General features: G+C 40.8%; 1 protein-coding gene and 1 long non-coding RNA gene across 2 annotated transcripts in view; one reads left to right on the top strand and one right to left on the bottom strand.

Moving 5' to 3' along the window:
- IL1RAPL1 (interleukin 1 receptor accessory protein like 1) overlaps positions 1 to 15,513 on the bottom strand; it is a 543,875-nt gene that overhangs the window by 76,594 nt on the left and 451,768 nt on the right. The gene's annotated exons all lie outside the window — the stretch shown is intronic.
- LOC118085337 (uncharacterized) lies at positions 7,451 to 12,166 on the top strand. The gene is made up of 3 exons (XR_004692623.3): positions 7,451 to 7,819; positions 7,905 to 8,085; positions 10,358 to 12,166. It is a non-coding gene; the product is annotated as an uncharacterized LOC118085337 (long non-coding RNA).

The raw sequence follows: 15,513 nt of genomic DNA, 5'->3' as shown, positions 1-15,513 counted from the left end.
TGCTAAGGAAAGTGGAGAACTTTGGAAGCAACTTAGAAGGGATATTTTAAAGGTCTAACGGACTATATTTCAAGGCTTTACTTTGCAGCATGTTTTGTGATTTTAAATATCTGTTAGGGTTTTCTCACCAAAGAGTACTTGTCCCAAACCTGGCATTCATGGAATTCTGTTTTATATCCATACCATCTGTGGTTTTTTAAAAAGACAAATTTAAAATCATGACAAGGGTAAGCCTGTCTATAACTGCACCAACCTGGAAAGTATGACTCTGCACATTCAATATGATATTGAAAGAAAGCCTTATTATTTGCAAATCTAGAGCTCAGGTTTTTCAGGTTTGGAGCCCCAGCCACTTGTGTGGACAGCCACATTTTGGCAATTTATGGTGGCAGGATGAAAATCATTACTTCATATGAATAGCTTGCCCATATGGATTATATTCCCTGAAAAGTTGCACCTCAAGCAACTACCACACCACTGTGGCATGTCTTGAAAAGATACATTTGAATGGGTATTGACATTGATTTGCACACTTTTAACATATTCTTAGGACACTTTGGGGCCATAGGACATAAGAACTGACAATAGGAAAGGAAGCACTATGTATATTCCTTCCTTCAGAGTTGGGAAAGAGTCACTCATAATGTCTAGTTTGGTACTGAGCCAATGAGGTTTCACCTCTGCCCTAGTTGTGTCACTGTGCCCAGAAGCACAGGCCCTAGCAAAAGAGGACTCTGCTGCTGCTGCTATAGAGCTTCATTTTATTTTCTGATGTAAGGTGATGCTGTCACTCAAATGCCTGCTTAAACACAAGTGCATTGTCCTTCTGAATATCAAACTGGTACTGGGTTAGATGTGTGCATATGTGTGCAATGACGAACACATCTTGTAACTTAAAATAATCAGGCATGAGTGCCAAATTTCAGGTTAAATAATGGGAGGGGGGAAAATAAGGCGTATACAGTGCAAGAATAATGGGAGTCTAGGGGGTTGTTGCAATTTCATTGAACAAGCAATGCCACAGAAAGTTAAATCTATACTTAATTATTTTGTTTTTTAATTAAGAAGTAAATAACCTTTTTAAAAAGAATACTTTCTCTTCTTGTCATGTTAGTTTGCTCTGTAAGAGACAATTAGTGCAGTCTAAGGGTGAATTATAGAGCTCATTTCATCAATGAGGAGACAAGCTTTCTTTTATGTGCAATATTTGGCATTCTTTGTCAGCAAAGAATTTTGTGCTTTTTTTTTAGTTTAGTGTATCTTTGTTAGAGAACAGCTTTCTGCATTTAATTAGGAGAGCGTATAACTGATGCCATGATAAAATCTGATAAAAGCAGTTTATATTGTGAAGTAAACTCTCATAAATGCACTGCTGGCTCTATGGATTTATTTTGACTGGAGGGGTGGGTGAATGATTGGATAGGTAGATAGATGGATAGATAGATAGATAGATAGATAGATAGATAGATAGACAGATAGATACTATATGTGTGTCTACATGAAAATAGTGTGATTAAATAAGTAAATATGGAAATAAGTGAGTAAGTTAGTGTGATTCGAATCACAGTCTAAGGCAATGGGCCAGAGTACCAGAGCTTTTATTTTATTCCGCATGTTTTGAAGAAGCAGACAGTTTGCATTATAACAGATATATGTTTTGATTACCTTTAAAGAAGCATGGGCAAAACAATTCTTTTAGCTGCTTTAACTGTTTCTAATTTGTGTGCTGCTTGTTGTTAGTGTTGTTGTTGGTTTTTATTGTGGGAGAGGAGGTGTGTCTGGGAAGAGTGGAGCTGGGAGAGCATGTAGCGGCCCAATCATAGTGCTACAGAGTAGGGGGAGGTACGGTGTGGGAGATGGGGCAGGCTGTGAAAGGAGCAAACAGAGCAGGCAGTTGGTGACTGTCCTGTGCCGGCATATTAGTCCTGTCCAGTTCAGGCATTCTAAATCCCTCATGCAATGAGGAAGAGCCGGGATGTGCATGGTAGCTCTGCCCTTGTCTCAATCACCATTGACCTCTATGGGTTCTGAAGCTCTATTTGTGTGGGTTGCCTGAACAATTTAGAGCTTGATGAAATCAGGGTTCTAAAACACATAGGGAGCCAGCATAAGTAGAGAAGGGTCCCAGCTGCAGCTGATAGTCTCTCTAGATCAGGGGTAGGCAACCTAAGGTCTGTGGGAGAGATGCACCCCAATCACCTTCTCAATTTGGCCCACGGACGCACTGGAGGAGGAAGAGGAGTGCAGGGGGAGTGCACCGCCCCTGGCAGCACGATCCCAGCAGGGTGCCATCAGGGCTACCCCCACCTGTGCTGGGTGCCCCGCCCCCACAGGCGGCACGCCCCCACCCCCAGGATGCGCACCAGCCCTGTCCCTGCCTGCTCTCCTCCCCCCCGGTGCCGGAACATGAAGCTCCGCCACTGCACGAACGATCTGGGAATCAGTGTGTTTTTACATGTGTGTGTTTTATTTAAAATGCATCTCTGGGTTATTTGTGGGGCATAGGAATTTGTTCAAAAAACCCCCCCCCCCAAATATAGTCTATCCCACAACATGGTCTGACGGACCGGCCCATGGCTGAAAAATGTTGCTGACCTCTGCTCTAGCTTTTGGAGGCTGACAGTAATGAAGGTGTAGCTAGAACATGTACTGATGCATGCACTCGATTAGAGAAATATGTAAGGAGAGTGATTTAAGTATTAGCTGTTTAACCACTGGGTTTTCTTGTACATTGCAGCCTTCAATGCAATCAAGTACATTCATTGGCACGTAAACCTGACACAGAAGAAAATTTGATTCCCTACTTTCATGGAGCTCCATAGGTACATTAGAGTTCACTGGAAAGCCTGATAAATTTCAAAAACGGGTTGGGGAAGGTTTTAATTTTTTACAAAATACAAATAATTTTTGTCTTTCCATCTCTATACAGTGAATGAAAATGCAGACAGGACCCCCCCCCCCCCAGTTTCAGTTGCATCATAGGATATACTGATTGATCTGGTGAATTCCTATGAAACCTATTCTTTTTCTTAGCATTTCTATTTAAGAGTTCAAAATCATACTGAGAGTGCCACTATTTAGTGACCTTTTACTCTGTTTCTTATGTATTGATTTTCTTCATCTGACATATGGCGTACCTGCATGTACCTCTTGCTGTTTTGTCTACAGCAATTGTATTCTGTGTGGTGGCATGAACATCTTAGTTCCTTGTGCTTCTGTAATATAGTGTTTCCAATATTTTGATGAACATTTGACACAGCTGCGGATGTCTGCCACACCGGGGCAACCTGTGGACAATTCTGACCTGACCCTAAGCACCCTGAAGTGGGTGAAATCACTGCTTACTGTGGCCTACTTTTATGTAACAGAGGATTTTACAGGCACATAAGAAGCATAATTAACATAACCACAGAAATAATGCTATTAGCAATTGGTGGAATATGTTACGCAGTTTAGAAAGTTAGTTATTGCTGTTTCCTTAGTTTCCTAGTCTCAAAAATTAAAAATGTAAAATGATACTATTAGATTTTAAAAATTCATCCTCCAGACAGCATTGAGTTTGTTTTCTTAGAACAGTGATTCCCAACTAGGAGTCCAGGGACCCCTGGGGTCTGCAGAATGTACCCAGGGGGTCCGTGGCACCACCCCTTGCCGGCGGACCTACTTGTCTTGTTAAAGTGCATAGTGGAAGCCTTCCACAGATCATCCAGCCTCTGCTGTGAAAAACTTGTGAAAGAGTTGCTGGATGGCAACTGGGATTGGGCAAGAACCTCTGACATAGCTTCTTAGGGTTCTTGCCATTTGAGGGGGATGGAGTGGGGACTGAGAGAGAGAGAGAGAGAGAGAGAGAGAGAGAGAGCGCAAACAGCTTGCTCTACGGGATGGGTTCACATGCTCACCATTTTTTTTAAAAAATAAGGGATCCCTTCCCCTTGTGCACCCCTAAAGAGAGAGGTTTAAAGGAGACCCCACCTTGCTCCACCGGCTGCGGCCAATGCAGCTTGTTTCAACATTGCGGTTTATTGCCAAACCACGATGTTCGGCTGATGATGAATCACAATGTTGAAAACACAGTATCTCCCTGCCCTGATGTAAAAGGTAAAGGTAAAGGCCCCCTGGCAGTTAGGTCCAGTCACAGACAACTCTGGGGTTGCAGTGCTCATCTTGCTTTACAGGCCGAAGGAGCCAGAGTTGGTCCGCAGACAGTTTTTCCAGGCCATGTGGCCAGCATGACTAAGCCGCTTCTGGTACGATGGAACACCGAAACCAGAGCAGTGCACAGAAACGCCGTTTACCTTCCCACCGGAGCAGTTCCTATTTATCTACTTGCACTTTTTGGCGTGCTTTCGAACTGCTAGGTTGGCAGGAGCTGGGACCGAGCAACGGGAGCTCACCCCGTCGCAGGGATTCTAACCGCTGACCTTCGGATTGGCAAGCCCAAGAGGCTCAGTGGTTTAGACCACAGCGCCACCCATGTCCCTTCTGCCCTAATGTTGTTTGTTTAGTCGTTTAGTCGTGTCCGACTCTTCGTGACCCCATGGACCATAGCACGCCAGGCACTCCTGTCTTCCACTGCCTCCCGCAGTTTGGTCAAACTCATGTTCGTAGCTTCGAGAACACTGTCCAACCATCTCGTCCTCTGTCGTCCCCTTCTCCTAGTGCCCTCCATCTTTCCCAACATCAAGGTCTTTTCCAAGGATTCTTCTCTTCTCATGAGGTGGCCAAAGTATTGGAGCCTCAGCTTCACAATCTGTCCTTCCAGTGAGCACTCAGGGCTGATTTCCTTAAGAATGGATAGGTTTGATCTTCTTGCAGTCCATGGGACTCTCAAGAGTCTCCTCCAGCACCATAATTCAAAAGCATCAATTCTTTGGCGATCAGCCTTCTTTATGGTCCAGCTCTCACTTCCATACATCACTACTGGGAAAACCATAGCTTTAACTATACGGACCTTTGTAGGCAAGGTGATGTCTCTGCTTTTTAAGATGCTGTCTAGGTTTGTCATTGCTTTTCTCCCAAGAAGCAGGCGTCTTTTAATTTCGTGACTGCTGTCACCATCTGCAGTGATCAAGGAGCCCAAGAAAGTAAAATCTCTCACTGCCTCCATTTCTTCCCCTTCTATTTGCCAGGAGGTGATGGGACCAGTGGCCATGATCTTGGTTTTTTTGATGTTGAGCTTCAGACCATATTTTACGCTCTCCTCTTTCACCCTCATTAAAAGGTTCTTTAATTCCTCCTCACTTTCTGCCATCAATGTTGTGTCATCTGCATATCTGAGGTTGTTGATATTTCTTCCGGCAATCTTAATTCCTGCTTGGGATTCATCTAGTCCAGCCTTTCGCATGATGAATTCTGCATATAAGTTAAATAAGCAGGGAGACAATATACAACCTTGTCGTACTCCTTTCCCAATTTTGAACCAATCAGTTGTTCCATATCCAGTTCTAACTGTAGCTTCTTGTCCCACATAGAGATTTCTCAGGAGACAGATGAGGTGATCAGGCACTCCCATTTCTTTAAGAACTTGCCATAGTTTGCTGTGGTCGACACAGTCAAAGGCTTTTGCATAGTCAATGAAGCAGAAGTAGACGTTTTTCTGGAACTCTCTAGCTTTCTCCATAATCCAGCGCATGTTTGCTATTTGGTCTCTGGTTCCTCTGCCCCTTCGAAATCCAGCTTGCACTTCTGGGAGTTCTCGGTCCACATACTGCCTAAGCCTGCCTTGTAGAATTTTAAGCATAACCTTGCTAGCGTGTGAAATGAGCGCAATTGTGCGGTAGTTGGAGCATTCTTTGGCACTGCCCTTCTTTGGAATTGGGATGTAGACTGATCTTCTCCAATCCTCTGGCCATTGCTGAGTTTTCCAAACTTGCTGGCATATTGGGTGTAGCACCTTAACAGCATCATCTTTTAAAATTTTAAATAGTTCAGCTGGAATATCATCACTTCCACTGGCCTTGTTATTAGCAATGCTTTCTAAGGCCCATTTGACTTCACTCTCCAAGATGTCTGGCTCCCCATTTGACTTCACTCTCCAAGATGTCTGGCTCCCCTTCATGGATCACTGCCTTGTCGTGGTGAAGGGGCTTAAATAACTTAGAGAAGTTATGTTTTGACCAAACGTGATCCACCTGGAGAAGGAATTGGCAAGCCACTCCAGTATCCCTGCCAAGAAAACTCTATGGACAAAGACAACTGCCCTAATGTAGACTGGAACAATTCTGAGTGAAGGTTTTTACTGATTATAAGTTAGGTGAAAAAGCTTTGAAACATCTAGTTCCCTTTTGTTCCACATATCTTTGTGAACAAACATAAAAATCTGCTTGATGTTGAACCAGATTTGAGAACAAAAGTAGGAAATGTTGGTCTGCTCAGAATTTTCCAGGAAGCATTTTTAACCACCTGTGGAAAAGTATTGTGGAGGGATTTTGAACAGAGAGCTGGCAGAAAAGCCCCTTCCCCCTGCTGCTCTTTGCACTCTTGATCTCAGCCTTGGAGACTGCTGTGCTTTTCTTTACAACAACATAATGTCAAGGGAAAGAACGTCACAACTTGGTGTCACGTGTAGTTTAAACCTGACCTTGCTACCAGGTGGCGTTCTAGATACCAAAATAAGTTTTGTTTCACTTCAAGTTTTTAATATGAACTCGGCACCAATAAGTTTCTTTAGTGCAGCTCCAAAACATAGTCGTTAAAACTATCCCATTAATGAATGAATGTCCCTCATTCTATACCTACCCCATCTTAGAGACTAACAAAGAAGAGAAAGTAGATTAAAATTAAATCTGCAAAGAAATATCTCTTACTTGGCCATTGATTCTTCATTCTTTTTCAGAACATTTCTAGACATTTTCAGATAATTCAGTTTTTCTATTTTCTTTTTACAGGAAATGACAGTCCTGCAATTCTCACAATCGACTTGATTCAGGTTACATGCACATTTTTAATGGCAGAGTAACATATATAAGAACTTACTCTTTTTAATTTTAATTTCACTTATTCCATGAACTGGGAGGCTAATGGGTGCTGAAATAGCATACCTAATTTGTTGTACCAAAACCTCTCACACCTCATACTCACTACAGCTTTGGATAAAATACTTGGCAAATGCTCCAAGCTTACACAGAAGTGCACTTGGTTAAAATAATAACGAGACAACAAGCCTGATGCCACATTTCATTTTCCATTGTAGAACATATCAAAATTGCTGAACAACCAAATCTTGATAAGGAAACTTCAACACTATCTCAGAAATTTCAGCCTTTCCCCTTTTAGGGAAGCTTTTAATGTTTGATGGATTTCTGTATTTTAATGTTTGATGGATCTCTGTATTTTAGAATTTCTGTTTTGTTGGAAGCCGCCCAGAGTGGCTGGGGGAACCCGGCCAGATGGGCGGGGTATAAATAATAAATTATTATTATTATTATCAACAGAATCCGAAATCCTTACAATTGTCAGAAAATCAAAAGAATATATGTTCAGCATTTTTGAAAAACTGAAATGACTTCATATGTCAAAACATGGGTGCATCTGTATTGAGCAACATAAAATCAGAAGTCACTTGCAGATGTTTGAGCTCTAACACTTACTAACTCTTGGGAGGAAGTCACACTAGTATTCCTATAACTTTCTGGAATAATTATAAAACAAAGCTATCTTCATTCTCTCTCTTTCCATTTCTGTGTTATGTCTATCTATGTCTATCACCTAGGCTCCTATAGGGTTTACTTGACAAGAATTTCAAGTAGTCTACCAAAAGGAAGAGAGCTTCACTTTTTGATCATCTTTGACGGAAAGCAGGTTTTGAGGAAGACAACAGGTAGGAGAAGACTGAGATCTTAGTCCTGAGTTTTGTACTGAATAAGAGAAAAATAAGTCTTAACTTCTGTCATCTTGTCACTCAGATTTCTTCTTTAGCCCCAGAGAGACAATAAAAAGCAGCATATAGATCAACAGGAGGGGGAAATCCAAGTAGGAATATTATTTCTGGAGCCAATTATACCATGCTGAGGAATCAACTAGAATCTTGCAACAAATTCCCTTCATCATCATCATCATCATCATCATCATTCCTATGAGCAACAGGTACATCCACCGAATCTAGCTTCCAAAGTAGATTCAGTTGGAAAATCAACAGCAAAAAGGCTGTGGCAGGGGGTCTTCTAGAACTAAATGTAGTGTAAAGGACTCATGTGCTACTTGTGAACTTTAATTTGCCTTTCATTTCCTGCCCTTGTTAGAAGATATTTATAAAGAAAGTAGAGATGGTGCCGTAAGCAACTCATCAGCCCCCATTTTACTATTACACCAAAGTTGGAATGGACTTGTGCTGGCAGGTGCAGTGACCCAGAATGGAATCCGCACATAAGTGGGGATACACCTGTAATTAATTGATTTATAGAGCAGAAAACACATTGTGAAAGTGATCAGGATTTACTCTGTTTTTTATTATTTCCATGCCAGCGAAGTATATATAACTACTATGTGCTACATATGCCTCAATGCCAGATCTACATTTCCATTATAAATTTCGGAGGCATAACAGGGATTCTGTTACTAAGATCTATTGGAAGTTTTATTTTCTGAAGCCTTTTTAGAGTGCTAATGTAGCTTTTTGTAAGCCTGTTTGGAAAATGCAGAAGAAGTATAAGTTAAACTCATGCTGAATGTAGAACTATGTAAGAGTGGCATCTGAAACAGTAATATAGGAAGACTACAAAGCAAGTTCTGAAATAGCAATCTGCGGAGTGTTAGGCAGGTGCTTAAACTGCCCATCACCTCCCAGCTTTAGAAAATATTAGGCCAAAAGGGATCATGTAACATTCTGTGACCCATAAACAGCTTCTGGAGCAGGCTTCCTCACCAGCCTGAGTAACAGATACGTAGATATGTAAGGCAAGGATACCAATGCTAAATATAGGTATTCCTGCTATACAAGTCAAAATCACTTGCCACTGTGTTTTGTTCATTGTAAAATCAAAAGTAAGACATTGCATTTTGCATCTCATATACAGTCATTTCTGTAAATAAACAGAGGCAAAAGAAGGTATATTATTTATTTTATTTGCCATGGTAATTGGAATAAGATATCGTTGGTATGGATTTTATGTTCAAGTACTGGCTATTGGGTAGACAATCCATTATTAAGCACTCATTATTTAACTAAAGGAATAAACCAAAGGACAAGTTCTATATCAAGCCTATGCATTTTACGATATTTATTATAGAACAAATGTCAGAACTACTCTAGTTGTAAGTAGCATATAGCAGCAGCTTGTCTTCAGGATATTCTCATGTGTTCCATTTCTTGCACTGCACAAATAGCTCTGTGTTTTTAGCCTAATGTGAAATGCTAGAGAGCTCATCACATATAGCTCCGAAACTATACTGATCTGCTGATTTTAAGCATCAAGCTGATCTCAACTTATTTTGCATGAGAAAGTGTAATACAGAAATGGGAACCACAAAATGCACCTTAATGATGTGCCATTTTTTGATTCGCGCTGCGGGTAGGAAGGGAAAGAACACTTTCCATGTGTCAATATTTATGCTGCGATTATGGAGATGACTTCATAGCAGGCACAGTTGTGTTTTTACTTGAAAGGCTGTGCTAAATCTCAGCTGTACACATTGGGGCTTAACAACATTTGGAGACCACATTAGCTATAGGAACGGCAATTTGCCATGTGCTGACTCCAAGTGATAGCAAGCTTCCCAGCAATTGATTACTTGAATGTGCCTTCACTTAAGTCACTTCCAAGACCATTTTGTAAACACCACAAGTTTTTGGTCATTAGCTACTTCATTAATAGAAAAACAAAAGAGATAGAGAATAAATGCTGGCATCACACATTTGTATTTGCTGTTTTATCCTGAAGTGGTAACAGAAAAATCTGGCTCTCAAGCCTGTTTACTTCCCAGTATTGGCCTATTTTCCAACTTTTTATTCTTTTAATTTTAATATATAATCAAGATTAGAAAATCATATTCCCACAGAGAAGAGCATAATCTAAAATTGGCACAGCTAGTGTTTGCTGGGAATGCAAGAAGAGAGAGATGCCTCATTTGCTTTTAAAATTGATACATTGAGTATAGCACATGTAGGGAAGAATTAACTAACTGTAGCAAAATGTTTTTCTCAACTGCTTCTCTCTGTTGGAAACCCCACTATCAGACTTAAAAAACAAAGATAATGAGAAAGGCCTGTAAGCTGCAAAAAGGCACTGTCTATCTTTAATCATTTCAATCCCAGTTTAATGTGGAATATTATGAAGTAGAACAGTCGTCCTTTTTCCAACATCATTCTCAAATATATCCTTTTACAATTCTAATCTGTTTCCTTTTGTTTTGTTGCTAGGGATCATTTTTCAAGGCTCCATCGCCCACAGTGGAATCTGAATTGCAACAAACAAAATGCTGCAACACTTTGAAGATGAAAGTGAATATAACTGTTGCCAACAGCACAATGAAAAAAGGAGGAAGTAAGACATGGGCTACATGCTGGTGTCTGACAATAGCACACGTATGATATTCAGGATGCTGACGAGAAAACAGTTGTAGTAATATCAGCTGAGGTCACAATTTGGAGGTAAAAGGATGATGCAGCAAACTTACCAGGAAGCCCTAGTAGATAATGCCTATTAAATAAAACCCCTCCCATCAAAGATTTTAACATAATGTAGATATGGATGAATGCACATTTTGCTACAATATTCTGCAGCATCTATAAGTATGCTATGAATAGGATTACCTGCTGACCAGAACACACACAGTATTTATATGTGTGTGTGTATACACATGTATCAAAGTTGTCATTTCAGGGAAAGTAAGCCTACTAACAAAGCCTGCCTCCTACCTATTCACAGACACCCCCATTCGCTTTATAGCCATAGCTTTGGCCTCTGCATTCTGCTGCCGCCTCACCACTGCACTGTGTTCTGGAACTGGCATCTTCCCTGCTAGATTTCAGCCCAGCATTCTGCTCTCACAGTACCCAGCCAGTTGCGGATGAGGAGCAGGCAATTAGGATGTGAGTGTAATAGCTCTCTTCCCACTTCTGTTACTCATCGGCCTCTGATACTGAAGGTAATACAGTGGTACCTCTAGTTATGAACTAATTCATTCCGGAGGTCCGTTGTTAACCAGAAACTGTTCTTAACTAGAGGCATGCTTTCACTAATGGGGCCTCTTGCTGCCACTGCGCCGCTGGCACACAATTTCCGTTCTCAGCCTGGGGCAAAGTTCTCAACTCGAGGTAACCTGAAGTGTTTGTAACCTGAGGCGTTTGTAACTCGAGGTACCACTGTAAAGCTATTGTGGCTAGTAGCCACTGATGATGACCTTTTAAAGTTCCCTTGTGAAAGCTGTCCGAATTGGTAGCCATCACTACATATCATGTGTGAAGCAATACTTCTTTCTACGTTCAGCTTCAGTGGATGACCTTGAGTTCTAGTATTATGATATGACAGAACAGGAAGGAGGGAACTCCACTTTATTCACATCATGCATAATTTTATACACCTCTGCCATGTCCCCCTTATTTGCCTTTTTAAAAAAACCTTAAAGCCCCAGATTAATTCAGTGTTCTCAATCTCTAGTTCCACACAATTATATAAAACTAGTCAGAGCCAATGATGGTTGGGGGAAAGCATTCAGTGAGTGTAAATGTGACAGGATGACATCTACATTAGGGTGTGTATCAGGATATCATCTTTCTATCAATACTCCATTATTTTTATGGTTCATTTGCCATATCCACATACTTCTCTGGAAATACTAGGGTTTTTTTGGAGTGTGGGATATAAATTTGTAAAATAAAATATAAAAATGTAAATATTCAACTACATGCAATGGATAGGAATGAAGGGTCCACTGGTTGCTTTTGGTAATGGAAATTCAATCTGTATTCCACCATTATCAACATGCTTGTGAGCAATTTCACACTTTTGCAAATAGCTGCAAAATAATCAGTAAGAGCGGGTGGCATTCTCAAGCTGCACACACTATTATGGCTAAGCACAATTACATATATAGGTAGCACTTTTCAAACACTTAGGTATTTCACAGAAAAAAAAGAAATCAAGTAGAAATAACTCCATGATTTTAATTAAAAACAAACCAACATTTCATTTTTATTCCTTCTTATTAACATTATTTGTGTGCTATTTGTAATGCCCTATGCTTTAGATTTAGTAAAGGTATAATATAGATTTTAAAAATATATGCAGACAAGTTAATAAAATTTGTACAAGAGAATCTTTTTAAAATGCACACGTGCAATTTCAGTCCATATGGCCTTTTCTAACGTTAAAGATAACTATTGCTTCTGGAAATTGTCCCATAAATGTTAGAAAACTACCCTCTAAATTATAATGCAATTTTCTTCTTTGAATGGAATTTTAACATTTGGGTAACTATTGTTTTAATCACCAATGCATTATAGTTAATTTATTGGTTGCAATTATGGTATTTGAAGGGAGTGCCTCCGCCTAACTTTCATTTGAGGACAAATTAAATAGTATAAGCCAACCGGTGAAGAGCACATTTAGAGGTTTTATTACATAAGGTACTTTTATTGGCTCCTGAATGGTGGGGTTTGATTTGAAGAAAGAATCAGGAAGCACCAAAAACAATCCCAAAGCAATGCAAGATTGTGTAGCAGCAGTAGCAAATTGCAGTCATTGGGTACAGTCTAGAAGCCTATGCATACAAAGGCTTCCTGTTCTCTCACCAATGAAAAAGTTGCCCCCCCCCACCCCAGAGTGAGGACTAACACTTAAGAATACTGCAGTAAATGCTTGGTTTCCCTGATTGGATCATACCACCCCAGCACAAACCCTACACTGCCATTATACATGGGTGAGGTTCTCATTGCCACCCATCATGACAAGGTGAGCTGTGCGGGACCCTGTTTCTATACTCTGTCCCTACTGCCCAGCATTCAGCAGGGCATGAGAAGCCCCAAACACTTCTTCCCAGCAAGAAAAAGCCCTGCCAGGTGTGGGTGAGTGAGTGGGGCAACTTTTCTCCACTGGCAAGAACTGGTGAGTTCACAGCTGTGGATTCAGTGGGAAATTCCAATGTACAGTATGTGCATACAAGACTTCCCTCCACAGGTAAGAATGTTTTGTCATCAGCTAAACTACACTTACAAGTATATTACAGCATTATTTTCTTCCCATATCCAACTGCACATTTTTGACTAGTTGGAGCAGAATCTTGATGAGGATGAATATTTGAACACACATCCCACTGAACATAATTACAGTCATTGATCTTTTGATTGACTAGGTAAAAGTAAATATTTCTCGTATGGATTCCTAACTATATAAATATAGGGCTTATCTTAACTAAGATTTGGACCATTGGAAAACCCTAGAATCTGCAATATTGGGATGAGTGATTATTGACAAGTGAATGCTTTGTTGTAGTAAATTTACCATTTTAACTAATTATTTCTGCCAAAATGACTCTGCACTGACAGCTTTTGGGTGAACTGGTAGAAGAGCCAAAACATCACTTTCCAAAATGCAGTTGGCTGTAGAGAAGGGCAGATTTCATATCCTGGAACTGGCAACCAAGCATTCTGCTCTTCCAAACTCCCAGTCATTTTATTGATGGAGGCACTGTGAACAGCCTTAGGCAATATGAATAACACTAAAACTCTCTTATTTGCATGCCCTTCTGGGAGAAACTGAAAACAAATACTGTACAACTTACAATTCTATGGGGAGGGGGGGGGTTGGTGGGGGGGGGAGGCTGCCTCTTCTTGACCATTATATTAGCAAGGTCTAAACAGAGGCCACTAACTGCTCAAATAAAAATTGGCCCTTATTAGAAATCACCAATCTGGCTTAAACAAGGCAATTCCCTTTTATGACAAGCTTGTATTTTGTATCTACTGAGGCAGTTTCAGTCTTGCAGTTACTATATTCATAAAATTGTTATTATCTTCCAGGGAACTACAAACAAAAGACAAATTGAAAGTCCTGCTCCAGAATGGTATGAATGACCAAGCCCTATTCTCACTTTCTGAATTAAATGTGTGGAAAGAGGAATGGCTCTGCACCTGCTGGGCCTCCTCAACATCCCATGTTCAAAGAGCAGTTTGGAAGACGAGAATAGGTGGCAAAAATAGATGGCCCACAAAATCCTACCTGTTTCCCTTTTACCTTATTCTGCCTCGTTCCTCACTCTTACTATTTACCTTTATTTCAATTATTATTCACTGCCAGGAGGAATGACACCACTGCTAAAGAGATGGCGAAACAGATGGAAAAGTTTTAAGAAAAACTGCTGCCGCTGTGCTGCCATCTCGAAAAAAGCATTTGCCTAGTTTCATGGTCCCATCACTGAAACGGGGGCCCATTTACAGGCCATTTCCACCTGGTCCCACATTTTGAGCTGGAGGTTTTCCATTGGGTATCTGCATGTTTCGGTATCATAGTCTAAGTCTCTCCATTCTAATGATAGGATTATGGAGAATACCATTCGGGAGCTGTTATGCTTCGCAGAGCTTCATAATCTTTAATCCTTTTAACGCTGTCTTTTGCTGCATCACTGATGCCCATGCAAACGAACAGCCTGGGGTAGTTAGTGGGTTAAATAAAAACTGGCAGCCTTTATTTGACGTCTCTGTTGAAGTCCCCACAGCTCCTCTAGATGCTGAATCAGGTCAGTAAATAGGCCACTCAGTTGTTCTCAGAAATAACTACCCACATCTTTCTTCTTTCTCTTGGGAGGGCAGAACTATCTCTTTGAAATAGTTTCAGAAGTAATCCACAGCTGGGAGCCCCATGACTACTTGGTAGTAATAGGGAGCCGCTCTATGAGAGCCTGCAAATGATGCAGCCTCATAGTAGATGGCCAGAAGAATACTGTTTTGAGACTCCCCCCCCTTGGGATGTCTATTTTTTGAGAGAGGCACATATATATAAAACACAGACATCCAGTGTTGGAAGTTTCAGGACAGATAAAGTACTTCTGCATGGAGTATGTAATTAAACTATAGAACTCACTCCCAAACCTGCATGACTGTAAATGAGAGATGGACAAATTCATGGAGCACAATTTAATAAATTCCAGGAGGTTCCCTCAGAAGTTTATGCCATAATAAATGCATTAGTCTTTAAGGAGGTGGAAGACCTTTGTTGCTCTAGTTTAAGAAAGGCTTGTTTGATCTTATCAGATATGTGATTTGCGGTTAACGGCTAAATAAGGGCTTGTCCAGGCTTCCTTTTGTGCCATGCTTTCAAGGCACAGATCTGCAGTTTAAAAGGTTGTGTCCGAGTGCTTTTTTTTTTTTTTTGCCTCGCTGCTTTCCCCACAAACCTCTGCACTTTAAATTGGAATTGGAACAAATTGTAATGGGTCCCCCCACCACCACCACCATTTGCCATTTGCTCCACTTCAGCAGTAAAGAATGTACGGTATTTTCAGGGGGTGGGGGGGTGGGGATTGATCATGGTGGGGAAACCCAGTGCTCGGACATGTTGCTTTAAAGCACAAACCTGT

The sequence above is a fragment of the Zootoca vivipara genome, chromosome 4 (genome assembly GCF_965207765.1).
Source record: "Zootoca vivipara chromosome 4, rZooViv2.hap1.1, whole genome shotgun sequence".
Taxonomy (NCBI): Eukaryota; Metazoa; Chordata; class Lepidosauria; order Squamata; family Lacertidae; genus Zootoca; species Zootoca vivipara.
The sequence above is the reverse complement of the archived record's forward strand: the minus strand, read 5'-3'. Positions and strand labels throughout refer to the sequence as shown.